This window comes from Equus przewalskii, chromosome 1 (assembly GCF_037783145.1).
Source record: "Equus przewalskii isolate Varuska chromosome 1, EquPr2, whole genome shotgun sequence".
Lineage (NCBI taxonomy): Eukaryota > Metazoa > Chordata > Mammalia > Perissodactyla > Equidae > Equus > Equus przewalskii.
This window is the reverse complement of record NC_091831.1, coordinates 129,861,075-129,888,441: the sequence shown is the minus strand read 5'-3', so window position 1 is coordinate 129,888,441 and position 27,367 is coordinate 129,861,075. Positions and strand designations below refer to the sequence as shown.

General features: G+C 43.8%; 1 protein-coding gene across 8 annotated transcripts in view; it reads left to right on the top strand.

Moving 5' to 3' along the window:
• Positions 1-27,367, top strand: part of TLN2 (talin 2) — a 418,570-nt gene that overhangs the window by 66,792 nt on the left and 324,411 nt on the right. For all 8 annotated transcript variants that reach the window (XM_070578546.1, XM_070578544.1, XM_070578536.1 and 5 more), the window contains exon 2: positions 3,873-3,962. The gene's annotated coding sequence lies outside the window, so the exon portion shown is untranslated. The remainder of the gene's footprint in view (positions 1-3,872; positions 3,963-27,367) is intronic.

Genomic DNA, 27,367 nt, shown 5'->3' with positions numbered 1-27,367 from the left:
TATCACAGTTACTCTCACTTACCCACCCACACTCTCCCTGTCTGCCTGTCTCCCTGTCTCTCTCTGTTGGTCTGTCTCTCTGTTGGTCTGTCTGTGTCTCTCTGACACTCTCCCTCCCTCCCTCCCCATCCACCCACAGACGCGCGCACACACACACACATATACACATGCAGGAAAAGCCATGCCTGTCTTGAGCTTGAGAGAGATGGCAGAATCCAATGGGATGTTTTACTTTTGAAGATGTGGACACAGTAGAGAGTGGGTTCTGTATTCTTAATTTGGCTTTTGCATTGCTTTTTTAAACTGCAGACTTGAGCTAGGAGAAGAGTTAGATGAGACTCTTGGCAAGAGATAAGGGACAACAATATTTCCTTTATTAACCACATACTACTATGCGTGTGCCCCGCACAGGGTATGGAGTTCAGGCTATCCAAAATCAGGGTAAAATGTTGTTTGATGTTATGGTGTCAATTTTTGGCTATTGTAAGTAAAAAATAAAAAGGACAGTTTTGCTAGTGAGATTACAAAAAACGGGTCTTTTTTGGATGGCTTGCTCTTCCTCAAATTACTAGGAAAGGAGCATGCTTTCCTTATTTGGTCAAGATAATATTGGGAAGTGTGGAAGGACTAGGAGGTGAGGCATACTGGTCATGTTTCCAAATACTTCACCTACTTTTCTGGCCAGTGGATGACTTGACCATTCATTGAATGAGCAGAATTCTCTTAAGGAAGGTAAAGGAATGAAGAGGCACCTGAAGAAGATGTAAGGAAGCCCCACCTATGAATCTGCCTGAGGAAGGAGGGGGCCAAGCATTCCTCTGGACTCTGCAGAAGTGTCTAGTCCTTCGCTCCTCTCTCAGCTGTTCAGGAAGACTTACTGAGATTGTTCATGGTAACAGAATGGGCCCCAGGAAACAGGCCTGCAGAGCGTGTAAGAGGAAAGACCACTGGGTTTACAGAAACCCAACACTAACTTTTCCCAGAGTGATGGGCAGCATTGAAGGTCAGAGTGGCCTTAGCCTAGGACACAGGACTGTCCAAGGGCGTGGACTTGTAAAAATGAAAATGTATTTATAGACGATGCCTCTGAGCCAGAACTTCTAACTATTTCTTGTTGGGCTCTACCCTTTTACAAGCACTGGGATCCCTCCACAGGTTTATTGGGGTGTCTTAACCGGGGCTGAGAGGAGAACTCCTGAAGGTCCCTGTCACTGACATGAATCTGTCTTTTTTTTAATTGTTCTACTTTGTGGTATACATAGAGAAGAGTATATAAAATGTATAGATGGAATCTGAAGAGTGAAATGAACATCTGTGAAGCCAACAACCAGATTAAATCAACATTACGAATATCTTAGAAGTTCCCCCATCCCCTCAGAGGTGACAAGTTGTCTCAACTTTTTGTTTTAACCAATCCTTGCTTTTCTTATTTTTATCACCTATGTATGCTTTCCTAAACAATATGTATATTGGTTTGTTGAAGGTTATTTTTTAGTTTGAATTTTTATTTAATTTTTCTAAGGAAGATTTGCCCTGAGCTAACATCTGTTGCCAGTCTTCCTCTATTTTGTATGTGGGTCGCTGCCACAGCATGGCTGCAGACTAGTGGTGTAGGTCCACACCTGGGAGCTGAACTTGGGCTGTTGAAGTAGAGTGTGCTGAACTTAATCACTAGGCCACAGGGCTGGCTCCAATGGGTTTTTTTTTTTTTTTAGTTTTGAAAAACTAGTTTGTCCCAAGCACAAACATTGCTTTGGGAAGTTCCCTCTTGAAACTGTTAAGCAAAGGATCCCAGGAGAAGCAGAGTGCTCTCCAACCGTTGTTAGCATTGCTAGCTGCTATGCTAGACCCCATTTTCAAAGGGATTGTAGAAAGTTCAGAGAGAATTATAAACGGGAACTCCGTATACCATTTTAACTTAGCAGGGGTCCTTAACCTGAGGTACAGAGAGAAATTTCCCAGGGGCTCATGAACCCTCTGAAACTGAAGGCATTATGTTCTCTTTTTTGGTGAAAGGACCCTTTGTATTTCCAGAGGAGTTCATGGACCCTCCCTCTCCTTTAAGTATAAGGAATAATGTGGATATTATCGTACGTTGCTTTCTTTCTTTTTTTTCTTTTAAATGAATCCTGGGGCTGTTGAAGATTTCTTGAAATGTGTTTGGTCTGCGTGTGTGTGAGTCTGCATTGGCTTTTTACGTTTGAGGGTGCCTAACTGTTGAAAGGGAAATGAGCCGTAAATTACACCATGGGTTGTCCAGGGCCATCCTTGACCATGCTGTGGGTGGCCTAGCAGGCTTTGCATTTTCTCTGAAATCTGCATCTTCCTTTCTTGACCCAGAGTAACTAGAATGCTAAAATGAGGGGAAAAAATTGGAATGGTTGCTGTAGTTTCAAAACAAATGACCTCACTTCCTAAATTCCACTTTATGCAAAATTTTCACCTTATAAATAGTAATGGGCCTTTGGGGAAACAGATCCAAATACCCATTTAGTGAAGGGCAGATTTGTCACTGCTGAAACTAACTCCCTAGAAACAGAATACAACTATTGTTACACCAACTTCCTAACAAAGGGATTGTAGTTATTTCCTAAGAGACATGGCAATTTAAATTTATAATGACTGACATTCGTTTCTTCAAAGTAGGTGAGTAATTATGCTTTGTATAAGCTGACTTAATGGGAGGTACTTTCAGCTTTGTGCCAGCAATGTGAGGGAATTTTAGAATTCACCAACTGAGGGATACCTGAGCTTTATCCCACCCATGCTCTTTTTATGGATGAATTGACAGAAGGGTCTGCAAGGTTAGGTGTCTTCTGCCCAAGCTTCTGCTGATTTATCAGGGTCAGGTGGAACCAGACCCTCAGGGGAAGGGGTAACTATTTAGATGATTATGGCTTAAATATTTAATTAGATGAGATTAATTAAAAACATAATCAGAAGGCTCATTTCCTAGAGAATTAGCATTTTGATCATCCATTTCATTTTAGCAAAATGACCATTAACAATAGTCTTTGCCTACACATCTTTGAAATGTACTACTTCTCATGGTCTCCAGGCATTTCCTGGGAGGATTCTGGTCTCTTGGGTCTGGAAACTTGATGTCTGGAAAAGGAGCTTTCCTTTTGGTTCTGTGGTGGTCTTTATATCTCATACGTTCAGAATTTTTAGGTTTTTCTCCAAAGTTCTTAGATTTTCTTCTCATACTCAAATGTGAACAGTTCTGTTTTTTATTTTTTGGTTTTTTTTTAAATTTTGTTTTTGAAGAAAACCAGGACTTTCAGTTTGGCTGTGGAAAGCCTTTGGGGGTTAAGGAGAGAGAACTGGAGGAATGGTTAAGATTCTGAGCTACAGGCCGCTTTGTATCTTCTCCTCAGTTAGGAGCCAGACCGAATAAGAATAACATTTATTTAGAAGCTAAGTTTTATTAAGGAAGGTAATTTACAGGTAAATTTAAGCTTTATTGACTTGATTCTGCAATTCCACTCCTGGCGTCACCATTACTCACTGCTGATTTTGGATAAGGCCTGTCTTCTTTCTGAGTCTTGGTTTTTCTCACCTGGAAAGAGAGGGGTTGGGCCTGATTATCTCCAAGGGCCCTTGGCAGCCATATGTCTGGACTCCACGCTGGGGAGATTTGCAGAGAGATGCTGCTGTTGGTGGGATGGTGCCTCTCCTGAGACTGAAGGCAGAGGGCTTGCCAGCTGTGTCACTGCACAGTGCTCCGAGACCATTTACCCTGTGTAGTGATTTCCTTTTCTGCCCTCTTTATAATCTGAACCCCATCAGTGCCATTCAATCTTGGGAGAAGGTTGCTCACCCAGTACACAGCTGCCTGCACTGACACTTGTCATTTGTCTCTTCTTTGCCAGTGTGCTGCCGCAGGGTAACATCTGGACTGGGTTCCTGGACCCTTGGATGCTCAGCTGCCCACAAGTTCTTGGATCGACTTGTTGAAAACAGTGAGTAATCTCCATGTTTCTACTTTGTAAGCAATTGTAGACCTGTGGAATCTGAGGGCTGGAGGGGTTGTGGCCAGCAGTTGCAAAGTCCAGCTGGGTCTGGCTGAGGGACTGCCTCCCTATACAGCCAGCCTCTCTCATGCCCAGCTTCAAGAGCCTTGGAGATGGCAGCTGTGACTCCAAACATGGCCTTTCTGCCCCCGATAGTCACAGTGGTCATGGGGCCTTCTGATTCTGTCTTCCATCACCAGAGCCAAACATTCGGGTCTCGATTCTCTCTCTCTACTGGCCTACAAGAAAAGACTCGTTAGTCTTTTGCTGGTGCTTATGTGGGTGCTGTTCCCTCTGCCTGACATCCTCTTCCCCGGCATGTTCCTCCTTATCCATCTTATCTTATCCTGATGCCATCCCCTTTTAGAGAGGACATATCTGACTACCTCGTTTGAAGACGTTTTGCCTCCACCCCCAGGGGTTCTCTCTTGCTCTCAGACCCTTTGTTGCAACTTTCTTTACACTTAAAAAAGGTTTCTTCAGTCACTTGGTAGACCACCCATCCATACATTCATTCAACGAATATTTATTGAATATCTACTACATGCCAGTGGCTAAGGTAGGCACAGTCTATGCTGTCATGGAACTTCAATGAAAAACAAAAAAGATTAAGTGAAAACCTAAGCAAACTATCATAACTCTATCTGGGCAGGCCGCTTTATTCTAAATACCCTAAAGCTGTGTCACCTGGGGGATCCAGTTAAATGCACATCCTGATTGAGTAGGCCTGGATGGGGCCTGAGATGCTGCATTTCTAACAAGCTGCAGGTGATGCTGCTGGTCTGTAGATCACACTTAGAGAAGTGAGGTCTAAGGTTCTTGATGTGAGTCTCATACTTGTCCTCAAGTGTGACTCTTAGTGAACTGCCTGAGGTGTGTGTTTGTAAGGCCACCAGAGACCTGGCAGGATTCTGTCTGGCCAGTCCTCCTCCTCTAGCTGTGTGAGGCTGAGTGATCTGAAATACGAGCCTGACTGCAAAGTGCGGGAGCCTGTTACCCTCCCCTGTGTGCATGTGCTTGTAGCTCATTATTGCGGGTTGTGGTTTTGTCAGTGAAATCCTCCCTTCAATATTGTGCTGCTCAGATTCATGAGATGAAATCCTATGGGGTCTCTGCAGTGTGCCTACCCCATAAGTCAGCATTTCTGGAAATACTGAGGGTGTTCCTTGTTAAGAGCAGGCTGTATCAGCTGGGCTAATATGGCACTGAAGTAGGGTGTTGAGATGAGGCCATATTGGAAGCTGCAAGCTGATGACAGAAACCTCAGAGCAGGCAGAGTGAGGGTTTGAGGGGAATGACAGGAGGGGTTCAGGGCGCTGCTGCTGAAGGATATTTCTTGAGTCCAGGCAGTGCATTGGCTCTGGGGTTGTTCTCCTGAGGCACTGGTGTGTTGTTGCAGACTGAGCACTGCTGCAGTCAAACCTCTGAAAAGTTGTGTTTAGTTGTCATGAGAAGCCAAATAGATTGTCCACTTGAGTAGTTAATGGTTGTAACGGCTGTTTATGGAGTACTTACAGGTACGAGGCGTCAGGCTACGTGCCTGGCACGTGGTCTTGTGTCTTGACCCTCCGAACAGCCCACGAGGCAGGTAGTCACCGTTTACAGAGGACAAGACTGAGGTTGAAGGTGAAGGAACTCGTTTGGGGTCACACAGAAAGTGGGGTTGGGATCCAGCCTGGTCTGTCAGACATCAGGCAGGGCCTTTTCTCTTCTTGCTTTTGCCACCTGGACCAAGGCTAGAAATGGGATATGACTGCTAACGGCAAGACCGGGTTGTTGATTATGTGTTATTTTCTTCCTTCTCTCCCACCCTCATTATACCCCTGGATATGGCCCTTCCCTGTGTGTCAACTTGAAGATGTTACTTCTGCAGCACTCTGGCCCCTTGAAGTAGGGGAGGAGGTCTGTCAATGTGATGCAAAATGAACAGGGAAGAGGAAAGTGTGTGTTCATCTTGGGGGTCAACTTCTTGCCCCACCTCTGCCGGCCTCAGGCAGCCTCCATGGGGACAGTTATCCAGGGGGACTGTGATTGCCGCTGGTGGTGCCGAGAGCCAGTGCTACAGCTTAGTCTTCGATGCCTCAGGCTGGGGAGGCAGAAGGTGAGGGGTCCGGTTGATTCACTGTGTTCTGAAGACCATTTTCTGGCTGCTCTGTGGGATTTCTGTATCAAAGACAATCTCCAAATAACCTCGCTCTGCTCAGGGTTATTTTGTTTGTATCAGAGATACAATTCTAGTGCTTTATGGGTTTTAGGCTCCTCGATTTTGGCTTCCTGTATATGCTGAGTTCACGTGTATCCTGAGCCACTCACCAAATGCAGAATGAAGTTGAACCCACATAGTGAGGCTTCCACAGCAGGATATGCACTCTGATTCTTATGTTTTAGGCAACAACAGGAACCGTGTTATTATGTATCGCTTGCAAACTCTGTTCATGTCCCTGCCTCCCCTCCTGGAGGGTGGGGTGGGCCCACCCACGAAGGGATGGAATGGGTCTTAAAAGCTGCTCCTTCTTCTTTAGGCTTAAGGGGTTAATCTTTTCCATCCAGAGTCACGGCTTTGGAGCTGGTGGGAACTGATTCACAGCACAACTCGAGGGTGATAATCTTGTGCCCAGGTGTGTTTACCTGGGCCTCAGTGTCTCATACAGGCACCAATGACTAGTAGCTACTATTTTCTGGGCCATTTTCCTCAACAGTGAACCGAGGGAGATAACTCTTACTTGGCAGAGAGAGTTGTTTTAGATATGATGCTCTTAGAGTACCGTGTACTCATCCTGGCCACTCATTCTTCAAGGACTGCCTGAAGTGTCCCTTTCCACCTGTGTCTGGCTCACTTCCCTCCGTTCGTGCCCTCTTCCCATGTCTGAAGCCAATTTCTTTGTCTGTGGACAATGAGCCCCTTGAGGACAGGGATTATGCTTCATCCTTCCTTATGTCCTAGGGCCCAGCACTCAGCCTTGAGCTCAGTAAACATTTGGTAAGTGAAACCAAAAAAGTGCTTTTCTTCTTCACTTGCTTATCTAAAGCCAGCTTATCTGAAGAGCAATGAATTAATAGGCACTGCTGCTGAATCCCTAAGCAAATGCGGAGCAGTCGCAGTGGTCACATTGGTCTCCGGTAATTACAAGCCTTCCCAGGTGAACACAACAGTGGGTGTCTCCTTGCCTTTTGTGGACTTTGGAAGCCCTCTCCTTGGGGGCTCAGTTATTTGCAGTGATGGGAGAGAGCAAAGGTGTGGAAGATGTTGAATGAGTATCTAAAAAAGTACATTGTTTCCTATAACACAGATTTTGTTTTTCTTTAAAAATGTCTTTTTACAAATTTACAAAAATAATTTACAACCCTTTGATATTTTTTTTAAAAAATCAAGAAAAGAGACAAGATTTATCAAAAAGGAAGATAGCAGCATCCCTCATAGTGGTATGCCTCACACTGGTAACCCCCGTGGAGGGGTGCAGCCCTTTGGGCCTCTGTTGCGTGCCTCAGGGTTGCTAGACTTGGGACTCTGTCCCTTCTTTGTACCAGACTGTACTTAAAAAACAAAAAACAAAAAACAAAAAACTACAATGTAACAAATTTTAAGGATGCCAGGGGACAGAGACACGGGCACTTTCCACCTTCAAATGCAGTGCTGAACAGTATGCAGATACTTACTGTGTGGCCATGCTTGCTTCCTGCTTCTGCCTAAAGGCAGGATTCTGTCATTCTCTGTCATTCAAACTGTCCCAATGCTAGAGCCAGCAGTGCTCACAGAGCAGTTGCGGTGGGGGGCATAGAAGGATTTCACCTGCCACCCACAGCTGAGCCCCCATACTTACCCCTATTCCAGCAAACTGGGATGTTCTGATCCATTGTATTTTACTACTTTGGATGTCACAGACAATCACAATTCTTTTCCTTATTTAGGACATTCAGAGGCAAATTTCTCTTTAAGAAAAAAACCCCCAAAACCTAAAAAGCATGATTTCTAATTAAAGGAATGACTAACTGGGAATTTGCAAGTTTTTACTCCTCCTCCTTTCCTGCTGACAGAGAACTTACCTGGCTTAAGGACAATAAGTAATATTGTTAGCACAGTTTGCTTTTTGTCAGAAGTAAAAGTATATTCAAGGTGGTATCAGGACTATCTATTACATAAAGTCCTCATGACCCTTTGTGTATGAGAGCATATTTTTTTAAACAAAAATAATGTAGTGTAATGTGTAGTATATCTTAAAAACTCATATCATTTATTCTATACTAATATAAATCTATCTCATTGAAAGACTGAATACTATTTATGATAATTGTCTTATCTTTTCATATAAAAAATATGTTATGTAACCTTTCATTCTTTCACTGGCTGGCCCCCCTGCCCTTTTTTTGGTAATATTGCAATGAACTTTTGTGTAATACTTGTAGACCATTGTGGGCATTTCTGTAGATTTCCAAGGTCAAAAGATATGCCCCTTTAAAATTCACCTTTCGAAAGATGATACAATTTATATTCCCAACAACGTGTAAGGGCCCTCACACAGAATGTTGTTCATCTTTAAAATTATTGTTGCCTTGAAAGCGAAATGCATAACGCCTTCCAAAAACTATGGCTGTGCCAGGTCTGGCGTTCACAGGGCTTCGGACAAAGTCTGTAACCCGCAGAGGTTGCTAGGGTGTGCTTCCTGGTCCTGCAGCTCAGCCTTCAAAGCCTCATAATGGAGCCCCTCTGGACTGGCCCATTCCTCTCCCAAGGCTCCTTTTCTCCGCCTCCCTACTCCTCTTGTTTATACCTCTTGTTAACAGTGGTGCACGCTGTTGACAGATGCTTAGGAGCGACCACTTCTGCTGAAGTGCGTATGAGAGGGAAGATGTGGGGTCAGGCTGGAGGCTGCTCCTTGCTGCCCGTGGCAGCCTTGGCCTCTCTCCCTTTCTGAGTCCTCTCCTATTCTCGCTCAGAGGGAAGCTCCTTGGCACTCTTGCTGTGGCTGGGCTGTCTGTGGCCGGAGTCTCTCAGGCACCCAGAATTACTCTGTGACATTTGGCAATAGCAAATTTATCCAAGGCAGAGTCACGGTCCCTCTTTGTCATTTGGCAGGCGTCTGTGGCAGATCCCGTATTTAACATGAGTGGACGATGACAGGATGATAAAAGGCTGATAAAATTCCCCGTGGAGTGAGCTCTGCTGACTTGCCCACCCAGGAACAGGCATCTTCCTTCTGTATGGCAGCCAGCGCCCTGTCTGGCCGATTTCTGCATGTAGGTACTTAGAACAGGCCTCTTCTTTGAGCCGGAACCATTTCTATATATGCTCTCTCCTTTAAAAGTCATGTTGTCTATCTCTGGATAGATCACCTGGGCAGCCTGTCTGGTGGGCTTCAGTTTTAAGTAGATACAACGAAGATCATCAAAAGCATCAGCCAGCTCTTTTCTCCTGGCTCTGCTTTGGGCTGCCTTGACCACCTTCCCCTGATACTGCTCTTGCGGGAGGGGGTACACACACTCTAGCTATTGGTAGAATGAAAAAGTGGAAGCTCCAATAGGCTTTCTCTAAAATAAACCATCTTGACAACAGCCGCGAGGCTTGGCAGTGGCCTTATTAGGGAGACTGCATAGTAGTTAGGACAGTAGCTGTCTCCCCCAGATGTTTTGTCAATGGAAATATTTCAGTGATAAACCATACCGTCAAACGCCCTTCTGAGAGCAGAGGCAATCAGTTAAGTAGCTCCCACTTTGTAGCTGGAGCACATCACTGCACCCATGGATTACATTTGGCAGCATGTCCTTCGGCCAGCTGCATGACTTCCAGAAGTCGAAAGGGCAGTTGCATGGAGAAGATGTTAGGGAGAGTGATGAAGTGGTAGCACCGAAGGGGTGACCCTTGTGCAGCAGCTGAATTTCCAGGTCTGGGTTTGGGCTTTGCTGCCTTGAGTTCATGTCCAGCTGCTGATGCTTGGAGCTGCAATGGTGAAGGTGACTCAGAAACCTGGAAGGGAGGCCGTGGTGACTTCACTGCTGGACCAGAGGCAGTGCAGAAGCCCTCGGGGGTGGGCGTGGCTGCTGGGGAGCATTTACTGGTGAAGCGCAGGATATTTGGATGATAACGCTCTGGGCCACTGGGGTCTGCCAATTACTTAGTAACTTGGGACGTTTTATTTTTATTACTAAAAGGAAGAAAGATTAGCACTCTGGTGGCAAAATATTGTACAAAATAAGGGCACATGGTACCAAACAAGTTCAGTCTGACATGGAGGTCATTTATTTTGTGAGTTAATTCCCTTCAGAAATCACTTGGTCAGGGGCCAAGGTTTCTCCAGGGATGCCCCTGGGACTTCTGAGATGTCAAGAGGTGGATGCTAGGGTTCACTAACCCCACTTCTCAAAAAGGATGAAAGCACACTCATTTCCAGATGAGGGAATAAGGTCTGTATTAGTTTTCTATTGCTGCTGTCACAACTGACCACAACTTAGTGACTTAAAATACCACAAATCCATTATCTTACAATTCTGTGGATTAGAAGTCTGATACGAGTCTCACTGGGCTAGAATCAAGGTGTGAGCAGGGCTGTGTTCCTCTTGGAGGCTCTAGGGGAGAATGCATTTCTTTGCCCTTTCCAGCTTCTAGAGGCCACTTACATTCCTTGGCTGGTGACCCCATTCCTCCATCTTCAGATCTGGCTACGTTGTATCTCCCTCTGACCACAGCTGGGCAAGGTTCTCTGCTTTTAAAGACCTTTGTGATTCCATTGGTTCCATCTGGATAATCCAGGAAAATCTTCCTATCTCATGGGCTTTAACTTAATCACATCTGCAAAGTCCATTTTGCCATGTAATGTAACGTTCACAAGTTCTGGAGATTAGGACGTAGACATCTTTGGGAACCGCTCTTCTGTCTACCACAGGGTCAGACAAGTGTGGTAGTTTACTGTGCTTGTAGCGAGGTTGTAAGTAGGTCCAAGGATCCACGTCTCCTCTCTGGTCAGGGCCCGTCTTCTTCCTGCTGTTCACCACACTGCATGATGCCTGAGGAAGTGGTCTCACAGGCTGTACCCTTCCCTGAAATCAGTTTGTCGCTGGATAAGAGGCTGTGGGCATGAGGAAAACAGAGGGAGCCATCCCTTCCTATGGGAAAAAGGGCAGAAGCATGGGAGTGGGGAGTGGCGCTGTACTCGAGGAGTTCTGCCTTGCCATGTGATACTTTATGTTGACTATTGATCCCGTTGTATTGATAGAGGTCTTTCCTTTGGACCAAGGAAGAGACCCAGGCAAACTAGCTTAAATGAAGTGGGTAGGGTCTGCGGGGTTGTTGAATGCATCTGCTGATGGCAGCCAACCTTAATTGAGCACTTGCTGTGTCCTTGAGAGCATACACTGGGGACCCCCTCCCTCATTTCTGTACAGTGCCAACACTCCCCTGCTTATTGAAACCAGATCAGCTCCTTTAGCCTACACTTCCTGTGGGGACTTCACACCTGAAACTCCCCTCTGTTCTGCTCAGTGCCTCACAGCTTCCTGGCTCAGTCTGTCTTTCAATGTCTGATTTCTAGGAGATGAATCTGAATGGCTCAGCTTGGGCCAGGTGTCCAGGTGGCAGAAGAGGGGCACAGTCACCTGGGTATGTGTGTGGGTAGATGGTGACAGATAAGTTTCATGGGGGGGAGGGGCTTGCCACATTCAACAGATGTTACCATGGAAACACTTTACAAATTTTAATTTGTGTTGTTTTAAAAGACTTTATTTTCAAATAATTTCAAATTTACAGAAAAGTTCCCAGAAGAACACAAAGAACTTCTGTATAGCTTAATGTAAATTCGTCGGTTATAAACATCTTGCCACATTTGCTTTACCGTTCTCCATGGTACATACTGTTTATCTGAACAATTTGAAAGTTGTGCACATCATGCCCCTTTACGCCTAAATACTTCAGCATGTCCTTCCTAAGAACAAGGACGTTGCTTTTCATAACCACAGTTCAATTACTAAAGACAGGACGTGTAACATTGATATACTGTTATTGAATATGTAGTTCATACCAAATTTTGCCACTCATCACAATGTCCTTTATCGCAGTTCTTCCCCCGACCTAGGATTCAATCCAGGATTATGCAGATTGTATTCAGTTGTCATGTTTCTTTCGTCTCTTTTAATCAGGAACAGTTCCTCTGCTTTTCTTTGTCTTTCAAGACATTGATATTTTTGAAGAGCGTAGACCAGTTATTTTGTAGCAGTTTGGGTTTGTATGATAATTCCTCGCTTAGATTCCTCATGATTTGATGTATTATTGGCAGGAATGCTATATAGATGATGTTTTGCACCTTAGTATATCACATCAGGAGGTACATGTCCAACATTGGTGGTGTTAGGGTCCATCCCGTAATGTGGTGTTGAATTTGCATAATTTAATCTGTCTCTTCTAGAAGAGTTGAGCATTTAAAGTTGAGCATTTAAAGAGGGCTTTCTCCTCTAAAATTATGTCTAATTTGCAAGTGCTTTGTGTACATGGAATTCTCCTGCAGTGTCCACCTTCATTCTCTGCAAGGTGAGCTCTTGAATACAGGTAGAAGGGCTACTGTCCTCAGAGCCCACACAGAGCTCATTATGAGGAGGATATTGCCTGAGATTGGAACAGAGCGTTATCTCGGCCCTTGGGGCAAGAGGTAAGGTCCATCCTGGAGATAAAAGCAGAAATGCCTGGTGAACTGTGGGTTCCCTTTGCTTGCAGCTGACTGTCCTAGCTGCTTCTGAATTACTAGAAGCAGGAAAATTAAAGATGTGGAGAAATCTCTTGCACACATTTGACAGTTCTGTAAATGCTGAAGATGACGGGCCAGGCTGCTGCCACTGCGTTTCTCTTTTGTGGATCTCTTCTGAAGTTGACTCATTGGGCTGATTCTAGTTGGCCAACTTGCGTGATGTTTGCATTTCGGGCTTGTCAGACCCAGGATGATTGCTCCTGCGCCAAATATGGGATTCCTTGCAGATGTGACTCTCAGGACTCAGGAAACTGCCACGTGGGAAGGACATGTTTCTTACAGCTCTGGAAATTTTCAGTTGAATTGTGGCCAGTATTATCCTGGATTAAACTTCTTCCAGTTTATGAACTGTTCCACGTTGGACATTTGACCTTGCTGACCCCTAGAGCTATTGTTCCCAATTGTTATTACAGAAGCAAACAAAATGACCACATGCAATCCACCAGTCTTCCTCAGCAAAAAGAGGAGGATTGGTGGCAGATGTTAGCTCAGGACTAATCTTCCTCAAAAAAAATTAAGACCATACCCAACCCCGAGAGACTTTTGCTGATAGCAAGACACAGGATAAGGAATTAAATTATCAACATTCTTTTGGGGAAGATGGAATGGCTCCAAATCTAGTTTCCCTAAGTCTGCCTAGAATTTTTACTCCAATTCTGACACAAGCACAGCCTCTGGGAATATATGCCTGGGTGTATTCATGTTTCTCAACCAGCTGCCTTTGGGATGCGCTGAAGGCCTGCTGTCACTGCCGATTCTTCTGAAGACATGGACAAACGTGTCCCAAGTCACGCAGTGATAACCCCCACCAATAAGTTCAGGCATTACAGCTGCTCAGGACGAGTCAAAAAAATATGTGAGAAACAAATGAACCCATAAATCAATTTAATCTTAGTAACAGTTCCCTTAGAAGAAAGACCATATCCTTGAGGTCAGGGGCTGTGTCACACACCTTAAAAACTCCCTCAGCTTTTTAGCAGTGTAATAGGTAGGATAGTCAAGATGTATTGTTGCTCATAATGAGTACTTGTAATCACTTATTATATTTCATTTTAAAAAGTACCATTTTCCCTGTAGGACTGAGATGTCCAGGAAATGCAAAGAATAAGGTTTTGAGGAGAGCTAGAATAAGATTAAAGCAACATGATGAAAATGCAGTGGTGCCTCATTTACTTTGGTATCTTCCAAGAAGGAGGAATTCATAATGAATTTTCTAAGTAGTTGAAATTTCCCCAAACTTCAGGTGAAACTATTCTCAGTTTTTCTTGCTAATGTCTGAAGTACATTATATACTTTCCCACTTTAAGAAGTAGTAGGTAAGCATTGTAATTTTACCTTTTCCTCATGACTCACAATTCTGTGCTGGGCTGAAATAGTAGCTACTGTCCAGCTGGTTAGGGTCCATGGGTTGTTCCCCTCCCTCTGACGTGTCGTATCTCATCTGACCATCTCTGGGCCTGCCTCAGGAAGCCCTGGCCTGTGCTGTTTGGGTAGTGCCATGGCGTCAGGCAGCACTGGAAGTTGCCAGGGTATGCCAGTCACCAAGCTGATAGACTGGCCTCTGAGGAATTCCTCTCTTCTTTGTCTTCAAGCATGTGGGCTTAGCAATGGCTGTTTGCCTTCTGCTAGAAGCCTTTTCTGATTGCTCGGGGTTGGTAGCTGTTCTGTGCCTGGGTCTTATAGAGGAATGATGATATGGAGAGGCTAATGCCATTGAAAGGTAATTTTTATTACATATATTTCCTGAGATGGAGGCCTTGCTATGTAGGAAGCCTTAGGGTGATCGAGAGGCAGAAGACAGGAGTGAGGAAAGAGTCTTGGCCAGAACCTTTATTGGGGTTTCCGCAGGAGGCAAGGCAGGGCTGAGTCAACAGTTTACGATTGGCTAGTTTGAATAATCCTAGTGGGCTTTGGGCCACAGGGATGGTCTCTAGGTGCCCGATACCTGGCCCTGGGATGATTATGGGCAGGAGAAATAAGGGCTTGATGTATGAAAGTCAGGTAAGGAGGTGATTGGTGGATTGCTTGGCTTGTATGTGAAAGGCATGCTCCTGGCCAAGCCGTTGGCCATCTCTTAAGAATTGGCTAGCTCTGGGAAGGGCAGCCTCTCCTGGGGTCTGTAAGGCCCCCAAATGATAGAGCATCAAGAATACAGAAAATAAGAAAACAGAGTTAGTATAACTGGCCCTGTGATGAATGGATGCCACACATGCAAATCCAGAATCTAGGACAACATGGTGAGAACAGTAGCCTTCTAACAGGTGGGCTGAGTTTGCTGACTGTTTGACTCGCAGGTACCTGTCAGGTTGTTTCAGTCTTACACCCTCGGCGGTAACTCTGTGGTACTTAGAGGTTTTATGACAGTCGGAGTCCTACCTCACTACTCCTTTCTGCTAGAAAGAAGAGTTGCCATCATCAGTGGAGGGTGTTTCCTGTGCTCTGTTCCTTGTTCAGGAATGTTCTTCAAGGCAGATGAAGCCTCACTTCAGCAAGGGGAGAATAAGCAAATAACCAGCCTCTGAGAATTGGAAAGGCAAGGCTGTGCTGGTGGGGAATGTGTTTTCCCCTCGGTTTCTGGTGTGTATGTACATATTTCAATAATTTACTAAATGTCTAACACAGTCATTGTATGAGCAAACTAAGTTATTCAGATGCATCTTATAACTTTTATTTGTAAAGTAATATGTGCTATAACACATACATTTGGAAATTCGGGTCAGTTAATAAAAATTACCCTCGTAATCCTGCTATCTAGAGAGATCCTCTGTTTTTAAAACCATTCTTCAATATGTAAGTTTTCTTTTGTGATTTTTTAGAAAGAACATTTTCCCCTGTAGCTTCAAAATTTCCCAAAATTGTGACATTCATAAGATGTGCAAATAAGGTTTGGTTTTTTTGGTCTTAATCGATTCCAAATGATTGCCTTCTGTTTTGGTGGAATTCTTGTAATCACAGAGAACTTCGTTAAGTTCTTAGGTCTCTAATAACCCATGGGATGTGATTTGAGGTGGTGCTTTGGAAAGAGTATAATAGCCCAGGACGATGTTCTGGCCACCTTCCCATGGTGAAACATTGGAGAACTCCGAGTGTTGGTGTGGCCTTCCTGTTAGGGGTTGAAGGGTTGGAAATCTGGAAATAACTACTTACATTTGATTCGTGTTCCCTTCTGCCTTCTTTGAGACGCCGAGTAGGATGTTTGTAGTTTGTAGCTGGAGAGCCATATAATGTGCATAAATCATGATCTGGGAAATCTGGTCCCTGAACAGCTGTCAGCCAGCTGCTACATTGTAACTCAACAAGCAGTGAACTTTCATCTGAGAATCTTGAATTGTGTCAGAAACAGCAGAGCTATACTGCCAGACAGTCGTCCTATGGACCTGGGTTCAAATCTTGCCTCTGCGATCTAATGGCTTGGTGAGTACAGGCCAGTTACAGAGCTCCTGGCTTCAGTTTCCTCACTGTAAAGTGCTAGTAACCTACCCCACGTCGAAGGATCGCTGTGAGAAGGGCATCAAACAAGATAATGGAGGTAAAGCACCCCCACCGTATCTGGCTCAGAATAATCGTGCAGTAGGTTACTGTCTCCCCCACCCACCCTCGCTATGATGTTTGAGTATAGGATGGGTTTGAGCAGATTATTGTCAGGAGTGAATCTGTTGTAAGCTTGCCTTAGAGAAAGGGCCCCCAAATCTACACGGCCACGGCCCCTTTTACTCTCCCACATAATAAGCTGGGCCAACACAGGGCAGGCTAAGTCTAAGTAAACAAAACTGAACCTCCTTGTCTCAAATCAGGGAGGATAGTGGTGAAGAAAGTGGTTTTTAGATTTGTCTAAATCAGGGATGCAGCCCCGTCTCTGTCTGGGTGATACTGGGATTCCTTTATTCCCAAGAAGACAAATGGTAGGAGGCCAAAGGACAGGAAATGGGCCAATAGGTTTCACATGCACTTTCATCCTCAATGCTTTTAGCATCTTTAGTTATCCCAAGGGTCCTGAGGCCCCTGAGCTGGTGTGTGCCCTTGGAGTTTGGATGGGTACAGCCGAGGGGGTGCCTTCCACTGGGGGCTGGCTTTCCCCAGGGCTGAGGTCATGGGCCCTTGGTGAAATTTAATGACAACCTCTGTTTATGACTAGACCTCAGCTGGCAGGGTCTTGGTGGTTTTAAACAAAAGCACGAGCCTCTCCAGAAGTAGATTAGGGAGATGGCCATTCAGGCAGGAGATTCGTACGTGTTAATTCTCAGAGCAGATATCTGACTGGGAAAGGACTGTGTGACCTTATTGAGAAAAAAGGCTACACTTTGTTAACCTTTATTCCCTTAAGAAGGAAAAATCATTACATGACAGAGGTTCAGGCCTGTGGGGGATTTTCTGGATGATTCTCCATTTTAAGAGTCGTACTTCCACAGATTTGATAAAATTATCAGTGACTCCTCACTGCCCCCACTGCATACTCTTTTAGTTGAAAGGAAGAAATACATCTATATTTCTTGTGTATCTAGGCTTCTGTCTCTTCCTTCTCAGCCCTAGCAGATAAGGATAAATGTTCTTTTTAAAAGAAAGAGGAAGAAAGACACTCATTTGAAAAGACATTGCCCCGTACCTTCCCCACCCCCATGCTTATTCAATACTGGTAAGTGGTGAGTTCTAAGCAGATTCACTCAGACAGCTGAACAAGTGATCGTGGGGCCCCTGACAGCCAGTCAGCTCAGCTCCTCCTTCAAGCCTGGCTCAGATGCTGCCTCCTCATGACGCCTTCCCCAGTCACCCCACCCCCAGCTTAGTCCTCCTTTCTCTCTGTTCCCGTAAGGCCATTCACATCTAATACCAAGAAGAGAATGTGGAGTAAAAGAGTGCACTGATGTGGAATTGGAGGAGCTGAGTCCAAATGCAGGCTTCACCACCACCTAGCTGTGCGATTCTGGGCTTTTGAGCCTGAATTTCTTTCACTGCCCTTGCAATTATGCTGTGTGATGCCTTCTCAGTCTCCCAGCTAGAAAACTGAACTCCTGGAGGACAGGATGTTGTTCATCCTGTTATTTCCAGTCATTTATCTAGTCACTCATTTCTTTATACAATTACCCTCCTAGGACCCAAGAATAGAGAGATGAACATGATGCATCGTGACACGAGGTAGGAATTACAAGCTGCTGCTTGCTTTTTGTTTTTTTTTTTTTTTTTGAGTGATCCACACAAAGTGGAGAAAGCTGTGGATCTTTGTGCCTAGAACATTCACTAGAGAGGTGCAGAACCTGGCCCTCTTCCCGTTGACCCTGGCTGTAACACTTCTGAAATCAGTCTTGGGAAAGCCTCTCATGGGAATGACATTTCCAAGTTTAGGGGTAAAGTGAGAACTCCCTGTTGAAAATTTCCCTGCCCTCTGCCAACTAAGACCAGGGTAAGCAAGGGAGAGAAGAGGATCAGGGCGTATATAACTTTTAATGAGATGAGTAGAAATTGGGAGCAAGAGGCTGAATATGTGGAACAGAATTTGAAGTGCCTTGTTAAACTGGATATGGAGAAATTGAAATGCTGGTATTTTACGTGGGCCCAGCTGTATCACCTATTCCACCTGGAGAGGGTAAACTGTTATTACTCTTCCTTTTCCCAGAAGCAATTTTATGTGTAAAAACCCTGAAGGACCACATTCCACTTGATCCCTTTTATTAACAAAATTGTACTTTGCAATGAGGTGGGGTGTGGCTGGAGAGCCCTTTCAAGATTGGAGCCCGGAGCCATCAGGCTGGTTAATTGCATGTTTGCCTTTTGGCTTCTTTCCAGTCTTTCATCATGGATGACCCCTTATCTATAATTTTTAAGCACAACAAAAAAAAAATCTGCTTTTCCTCTTTGTGTGTTTTATGAAGCTTAAACAGACTATGTTAATGATCTAAGCTCTGGCTTTGGAAAGCAATTATAGTGGATGAAAAGGGTCAAGATGGATTCTATTGCAGATGTCATCACTGTGGTTGAGTTGACCAGTCTGGCCTGCTTTGCTGGGTATCCTCTTCTTGACTCACTATCTCCATGGATCTCTTCTCAAGCTGCTGAGTCTGTCTACAGAGAGAACTGACCCATTTAAAAAGAAATTACAGGGAACCCCATCTCTTAAGATTCTGGCTCACTAAGTTTCAGATGAGGATTGGAATTTTTATTGTTAAAGAGCCCTGTGTATGTCTAGATGGTCAGTTAGGACTGAGCACCATTGGCCCTCTTCACCCTCGCTGCTCAGACGGTGGGCCACGGGTCCAGCAGCCTCTGCATCACCTGGAAGCTTATTTGAAATGCAGACTCTCAGGCTCTACCCTGGCTTCCTGTAACAGTAGGTTAACCTACTGTTAAACAAGGTCCCCAGGTGACTTGTGTGCACATTAAGATTTGGGAAGCCCTGCATATGGTATATGGTATGATCGGTGCTTGATGGTTCCTGGAAATGGAATATTGACTCTGTGCATTTACGTATCTAGTTTACCCATGCCTTTCCTCCTAAGGATTGGGCTATAATTTGCATAGATCCAATTTTTAAAAATTGCACTATGTGAATCATCTCTTTTATGGACTGTGGCTTTTGTTTTTACTGTTTTGCCTTCTATTGTCCACTACACACATACATAAATGTGTTTCATTTAAATGTACTTCATCTATGAGATGAACTGTGTTCTGTAGCCAAATAAGGAGGATTGTTTGTGCTCTGCTTCTATTACATTATCCCTGCCTCTGTTCCTTGTGCTGTGAAGCAGTCTTTGACTCTGTCTTCCTCCCCCAGATGGAGACAATTTGCTGCTGTGTTGGGTTATGATTTTCCCTTACATGTGTGACTATTGCTGCACTTGTCCCAGTGTGTTGGAATTTTTGTTTACATTTCTGATACCCATGGGAATGAGGCCCTTGTTGTATTCATAGCGGCATTCCTTGTGGCTAGGGCATATTTGATACATAATAGGGATTCAGTAAATGTTATTCAGGGGAGTGAATGAATGAGTGGCGTTGATGATTGAGGGTTCCTGGTTACTTCTCTGAGTGCAGATAATATCCATGGATGGACCTTTAATTAGATTGTTAGGATGGACACTTAGAACATCTCTGGGTGACTTGTATTAGTGTTTTTTTCTTAGCGCCTTTTGGAACTTACCCTCTTATAAATGCATGGTCCTGCTTCTGCTGGATGGGAAGAAGTCTGTTTCCAGGTCCAGCAGTTTCTTTGGTTGATGATCTTTGGAAATGGTTCCTCAGAATTCCATGCTTAGGTCGTAGCCACCCAAGACTGAACTAGCCTGTGAGTCACTTGGGTAGCAGGATCCCCCTTACCATACAATTTTTTTTTCTTGGGGATGGTTCTATGCTGAGAGACTCTGCAGTTAGCTTAACCTAACTTTAAGAAGTTCCTAATTGAGAAGATGCATTTATTGTTGGAAATGATAGAAAAGGAATGCAGTCTAAGTTCTGTTCTCGGCGGTGGGGTGGTGGGTTCTTCTCTGTACTCCACAGCATTCTGGCTCCTCTATACTGATGCCTGGCCACTGACAGTCTTTCACTTACTGTTTGAAACTTGTACTATTTGGAAAGTCCCAAGCTTCTGGTCTAAACTGAGAAATTTAAAGTCTAGAACTTCATACCTGTTCAACGTGTAAATAAGAATTAGATTTTTGTCTGTAAAATAAAGGCTCTGGTTCTTCTATCTACCCTGACGTTTTCTAAATATCTCTTGTTTGGGTTTACGATTTTGTCTGAATTTCTTTGGCACAGTGGAGCAGTCCCTACCGTCACCCACTGACCCAGTCTGTGAAATTGTTAATAGTTTGTGTCTTTAAGGACATTAAAAAAGCTGGCAGGCTATTTATTTTTCTATCTTCAGTAACTATTTGAAATTTCTTAGAAGCCTGTGGACAACCCCTACGTGGTTGAGGAGACTGAAAGACATCTTTGGCTTTCCAAGAAGCTGGGATAATGTGAAACAGTGATATTGAGTAAAATTACTGTGAAGAATGGGTACAATAAGGTAAAACCACAAAGCTGTCTGAAAAATAACTCCTTTATCTAGTTTCATTGTAGAATGAGGTATTCCACACTGAGTGAACTTTCCAGGTAACAGGTTCTTATACTTGAAAGCTCTTAATTTTATTTAAACTACTTTGGAAATCTGTCTAAATATTTCTTTTGTTTCAAAGAGTGTGCTAGAATAGAGTTTTCCCTCATAGTTTGAAATCATTGTCATTTTGTACTGCTGTTGTGCCCTGAGTAAGTGATTTGAGTAGGGCTGTTAGATCCTGCAGAGCATGGCCCCAAACCTCTTGTGCAGTTTAAGTGCTGAATCTTTGGGTTCTTTAAAGCTTCCTTGTAGTCAGTGATTAGTTCCTCTACTGTCAACTTGCCTGGTTCTTTATTGCCTTCTTAGTGGCTACTTATAATCTGGCAGAAGAGCCACTTGGCAAGTTTGTTGGAATTAGACATATGCAATGATCGAAAGTTTTGAATTCAGGCAAGAGAGACTGGCTTTCATGGGACTGTATGGGGGCTGTTGGGCAATCGCTTCATCTGCTGCAAGAAACTTTTAAAAATATGCTTCTGGGTTAGTGACTATGTCCTTGTAGAGCTGGATTGCCACAGATCTGACATGTGTCCACGTATCTATCACAGGAGTGCAAGGTACATCCAGGTGTCGAACGATTCCTAACACCTGGTGAGATGTTTTCCACAAAACTTGCTTACTAGGAGGATTTTTTTCCTTAAAGTTTAGTTTTTTGTTTTTTGGTTTTTTTTTTAAAGATTCGCCCTGAGCTAACATCTGTTGCCAATCTTCCTCTTTTTTATCCTCCTGAAAGCCCCCAATACAATTCTAGTTGTAGGTCCTTCTAGATCTGCTATGTGGGACACCACCTCAGCATGGCTTGATGAGTGGTGCTAGGTCCGTGCCCAGGATCTGAACTGGTGAAACCCTGGGCCACCGCAGCAGAGTGCATGAACTTAACCACGTGGCTATGGGGCCAGCCCCTAAAGTTTAGTTCTTTTGATAGATAAACATTAATCAGTCAGCAATCCATGTGGTGGGCATGAAAAATTGTTAATAGAAATTTGGCAAAATTATTAAAGGAATTGATACTCTCGAGAGGGGTATGTAATGGTTATTTTTAAATAGAATAGAGATCTTTTGATGGAATATAGTGGAGTCTAAAGTCATTGCTGATGAAATGTCCAGTGAAAGATCAAGAAGATTTACTCTTTGCCACTAGTACCTACTAAGACAGAATTACAGATATGCCATTCTGACTTTATGGACGATTCCAGGAATAGACTTGATGACAAGGAAATTTGTTTTTCTGGTATTACATTTATATTTGCAATCTATTCTTCTCCCTGGGAGATTTTTATTTACTACAAAAAATTGAATGGAGAAATGGCCTGGGTTCAACTTGAAACTAGGCTTCCTTTAAGCAAACATATTTGAAATTAAGACAAAGGTGGTGCAAATGTGCCAACTGATTTAGTTTGCCAAAATTTACCATTCCTTAAACATTTTTTTCTCAAATTCTTTCAAAATCACAATTCAGCTGACAGAAGCAAATGTCCAAAATGGATGGTGGCCATTGGTGTTTTTTTTTTTCCTGTTTAAAATGAATGCAGCACGTCTTTCCTGGCCAAAATGGCTCCACAGACCTCTAATTCCTGGGGAACAAATACTCATTGTCTCTAATGTGCTCAGTATATAGGCAGGCATTGTGGCTGGCCTCCATACCGCGGAACAAGAGGACATCTTTGCCATGGATTAAAATGTTTAAATTGGATTCCAGCTGGGCAAGGGCAGTCTGACATGCCTTTGGACTCCTGGTGCCTACACAGAGCCAACTGAGGCAAGGGAAGGAAGATTTCATTACAAAATGGCTGAGAAAAGCCTGGAATAGCTGCCGTGACAAGCTGAAGCTCTGTCAGCGCTCACTTGGAGTGGGGCACAATGTGAAATTCCTTCTTCAGGGAGTGCTGTTGGGAAAGGAATTTTTGCCTCATTTGAGTAACTTTTCCCTGCTACTTAATATGCGTACTCTTCTGGAACAGTTAAAGATGCAGAAGAAAGATAGCATTGTTTCAAGACAGTTCTCACAGGCTGCACTTGGCCATCTTTCCTGAACGTGCAGGCCCTGCCACGGTCCATACGTCAACAAGATTTTGATGTTCAGAACTTGGTAACCTGAAGGGGGCTTGCAGTCCTGTCAGAGTGCTTCTTTTCCTTACTAATAGTGCCTCTGAAAAAGGCATTTTGTGCAAGTTTTGGGAGTTTAGAAATACTCTGCTTAACGGATGCAGTGTGCTGTGGGGCATGTTACAGACCATCCCAGTGAGCACAAGACAAATGACCTTTTTTTCAAAAGGCCTGAAAGGGCTTGGGACAGGTAAGCTTCCCTCCATGTGTCATTTGAAAAAAAAAAAAAAAAAGGAGGGGGGAGGAGCTTTTGTGTCCACTCCTTGCTTCCATTTGGCTAAAGGAAGTAGGTTGGGCCTTCTATTGGCATACACAGGGCTATACAAGTCCCTTTTGTTTCCCTTCCTCCTCAGTGGGTCACATGTGTGTCTCTTGGCCTGGGTTTGTCAAACAAGCTTTCAGCTGGGGCCGAGGAGAAGGCTGGGGTGAACATCCATGACTGGCTATTGAGAACTCCCATCAATTCCATCCCCACCAGGCTTGTGGGGTCCCACCCTCCCTCGAGCTTGCTGGATACCACCCTTAGTTGTTTGATCGGCTCTTCCAAAAATGAAGTTTGTACTCACATAGCCCTGGGAAAACTTAATTCTTGGTTAGAGCTTTTCTTGACTGTTACCTCTGGATCATAAAGCTACCTGCTGCCGTGCAGGACATCTGAGCTGCAGAACTGACTGCAAGTTATCCTTGGGAAGGAAGAGATGCAGTTGAAGGGATCCGTTCACACTGGTGTGAGTGGACCTCTGGAAGTGTTTTTTTCTTTAACTGGATGTAGTCATACCAGAGGGATTTTAAAGTGGTAAATAATTTTATGCTATGCCTACTGAAGACTCACTGATCTTTTTATAACTTTAATTTTTGAACATCTATTTTGAAGACTCTCATAAGCTTTATGACTGATTTTTGAGATGATTACTTTTGAGGTGGAGAACTATTGACGGGTATCATTTCTGTGAAGGGTCAAGTACTAAGACACTAGCTAAAAACCAGTTAAGCGTGGTTTGGGCACAGTAGGGTCAGTGGGAAGGAGACAGAGCATGGCGGGTGACATGGCTTTGTGATCTTTATTGCTGTTTGTCCTGTGCCTATGATGGGCCCCGTGGGATGCCTAGTGACAGGTGGCTCTGCCTTCAAGAATATGCTTGTCTAATGCATGAATTAGAAGGCATTGCCACAACTTTCCTCAGCTGAATGAAGCTTTATAGAATTTGGGAAGCCATTCCCCTTGACAAGGCTGCTACTTCCTTCTTATTTTCTTTTGACAAGAAAATAAGCACTGTTTTTCTAGGAAAAGGCATGGTAGCTTGAATTTACTAACTTTGACAGCTTTTCTTAAATGCCTTCAAAACATGGAGTTGCCAAAAACAAATGCTTGAATTGCCGGCTTCCTCTTGAGAGGATATGAATTTAGTTTTAGGCTTTGAAGTTTCTAAGGAGGAAGACTGTCTTTGTGACATAACGGGGAAAGCAATGGGTAAGAAGTCAGCCAGGATGGCAAGCCTGTGCCACCCACTGGTGCCTGACCTTGGACAAGTAGCTCTAGATCTGGGCTTTGGGTTCATTGCCAGAAAGCTCTGGGCCTGGTGATATGTGGGCTCTCCTTAAACCATGAATTTCAGCAAGGAATCAACTGCACTCTTGACTCCAGAGTTCATCATCACAACTCGGTTGATACATAGAGAGTCATGTTGTATGGTCTATTGCTTGGCTTCTGGCCTCGCTGGAGGGGAAGAGAGAGGGACATCGACTGTGGCTCTGGATCCAGATTTGGAGGTGGAATTGGGAAACTTGGACACACAGGCAGGCTGTGAGAACTGCCACTTGAAAAAATGCAAGTCGTTGTGAAATATAAAGGCCGGGAAGCAAGTTAGTGTGAAATATAGAGGTCGGGTGGTAAATAGCCTTAGACTTCTGTTTTCCTCTCGCCTCTTTCCTTATTCTTAGATATTTGGTAACAACTTTGAAGCTAGTCTTTTCATTTTAGCTGTTATAGAGCCCAGAGATGGGTTGGAGGAAAACAATTTTGTGAAGCTGGGAAGGTTTTTACTTGACAGCTCTGTTAGCTGTGTTTTCAAGTACTTCTTATCTGCCCACTCTTCCAAGGTTTCATACTTCTTGGCCTGGCCACTATGATCTATACTGCCTGGATTTATGTGGCCAGTTTTGGAGCTCTGCTGCAGTGGAGTTAACAGACTCCCTTGATAGCCAATAAAAAAGTTTTATTTATCTTTTTTAATTGCAGAAGTAAAATGTGTTCACTGTAGATAATCTGTGAGTTGTAGAAAAATATGGAGAAGACAATAAAAATAACCCACTCATGGTGAAACAGGCTGACTCTCCTCAGAACTGACCCTGAATTGTGTTTGCAACACTGAGAACTGAACCAACCATCCACAGATACTTGGGATCAACAAGGACATATCCACATGTCTTGGTATAGTTTGTATGTATTCGACTCTGAGCTTGAATCCGCCACTTACTGAAACTTTTAGCACTGACTTCTCTTCTTAACCCAAACGTGCTGTTATGCATTGAGAGATTTCTTAAGTGATTAGTGGATTCACTCACTGCCACCGCCTTTTAAAAGCTCCTTAGGCGAGTGATTTTCTTTCTGTGGAGTGAAAAGGAAATTACAATGCCCGCCCTCCTCCTTAGCCTTTCCCTCCTTGGAAATTCCCAGGCATCCTGGTGGCCATGAGTATACCCTTGGCTGTGCTCTATGGGCCTCCCATAATGTGCCCTGCCATGTTTCCTCTCCTGGCTCTTCTCCAGCTGGGCCTTTCTAGAAGGGCTTTCTCTTGCTCTGAATTTATTTTTGTCTCCTTTTATTGGTTGCTTCTGCTCCTCCTCTGAGCTTGTCTGAGAACAAAGAAGAGTAAGGAAGCCTTACTTAGATTCTAGGAGCAGGTGGTTGTCCTGTAGCAGGGCTCACACGGCTTCTTCTCTCTCTTGACAACCTCTCTTTGATTCTCAGTTTTCAGCAAGCTGTACAGTATCAAAGACCCCAGGAGTTGAATTGGGGAAGAGAGTACCTGGGTTTGGGTTCCATTTCTGCCTGTTTCTTGATCTGTGCATTTTTGAGCCTTTAGACATCAGTAGACTCCATTGCATGTAAAGCTCATGAAAGAACTGTGTAAAGTTGTAAATTAATTTGCAGAGATTTTGTTTTCCAACTGTCTTTTTTTTCTTGGCATGCAAGGTAGCAGGTCTAGATTTTGTTGTTTTTGTTTAACTCTGGTAGGTCCCTCAAGGCAATGGAGATAGATACCGTGTCTATGGATTGGAAGACTTAACATTATTAAAATGTCCTTTCCCCAAATTGACCTAAAGGTTCAATGCAATCTCAATCAAAATCCTAGAAGGGTATTTAAAAAAGTTAAGACATCCACAAACTGATTCTAAAATTTATATGGAAATGCAAAGGACTCAGAGTAGCCAAAAAAACAGTTTTGGATAAAAAATGTTGTTGGAGGGCTTACACTAGCTAATTTCAAGGATTACTATAAAGCAATAGAAATCAAGACAGTGTGGCATTGGTATAAGGATAGACATATTAGATCCATGGAATCGGCTGGAGAGTCCGGAAATAGACCCACATGTATGTAGTCAACAGATTTTCATCAAAGCGGCCAAAGTAATTCCATGGAGAATGGATGGGCTTTTAACAAGGAATGCTAGGACGATTGGGTATCCATATGGAAAAAATGGAACCTGATTCTTAAGTTTTTTTATATGGTGTAACCTGAGATAGATCATAGACTTAAAATAAGAACTCTGACAGTTCCTTTAGGCTATTTACTGTGATTAGCATGAGGGAGGAGCAGTGTGTTAAGTACTGAGGAGGAAACAGAGGAAGAAGTGGTTTTTTCTTTTTTGACTCTGGACCATTCTTAACACTGCCCTCTTTTTGTTGGATAATAACATAAACAAAATCAAAAAAACAAAAAGCAGTGTTTCTTGGTGACACCTTCGGAGAATAGATTTTTGTTCTCCTTGTCTTCCTTGTCCTCTTATTTTGCAAGTGAGTCTTATTTTAGGTTATGCACAATGCTCATGAAATGTTGTCATAAATCTGGTTTATGTTCACTTAAATAAATCTATTTTAAAATGTACTAGGAAATCCTGTCATTTAAACAGGCCCGTGGCATCATGTCAGCAAACAAGGAATCCTTCTGTTTAGCCAGTGTCCTTCCGGCAGTTCTGTCCTGAGGTGTCTGTTCCACCCACTGGAGCCCCCCTGCCCTCTAACTGGGGTCTGGGATGGGGGGCCCAGCTGGTGGGTGAGTTCTCAGCTCTAACTTATCCAGTGGCCCCAGGCTGGAGTACCTGCTGGACTTCTTAGAACGACACTGTTGGCTCTGTTTCATTTTATGTACAAACATTAGATGTTAGGTGAAGCTTCAGCTCAGTCTCCCTCTTCCACATACTGGGTT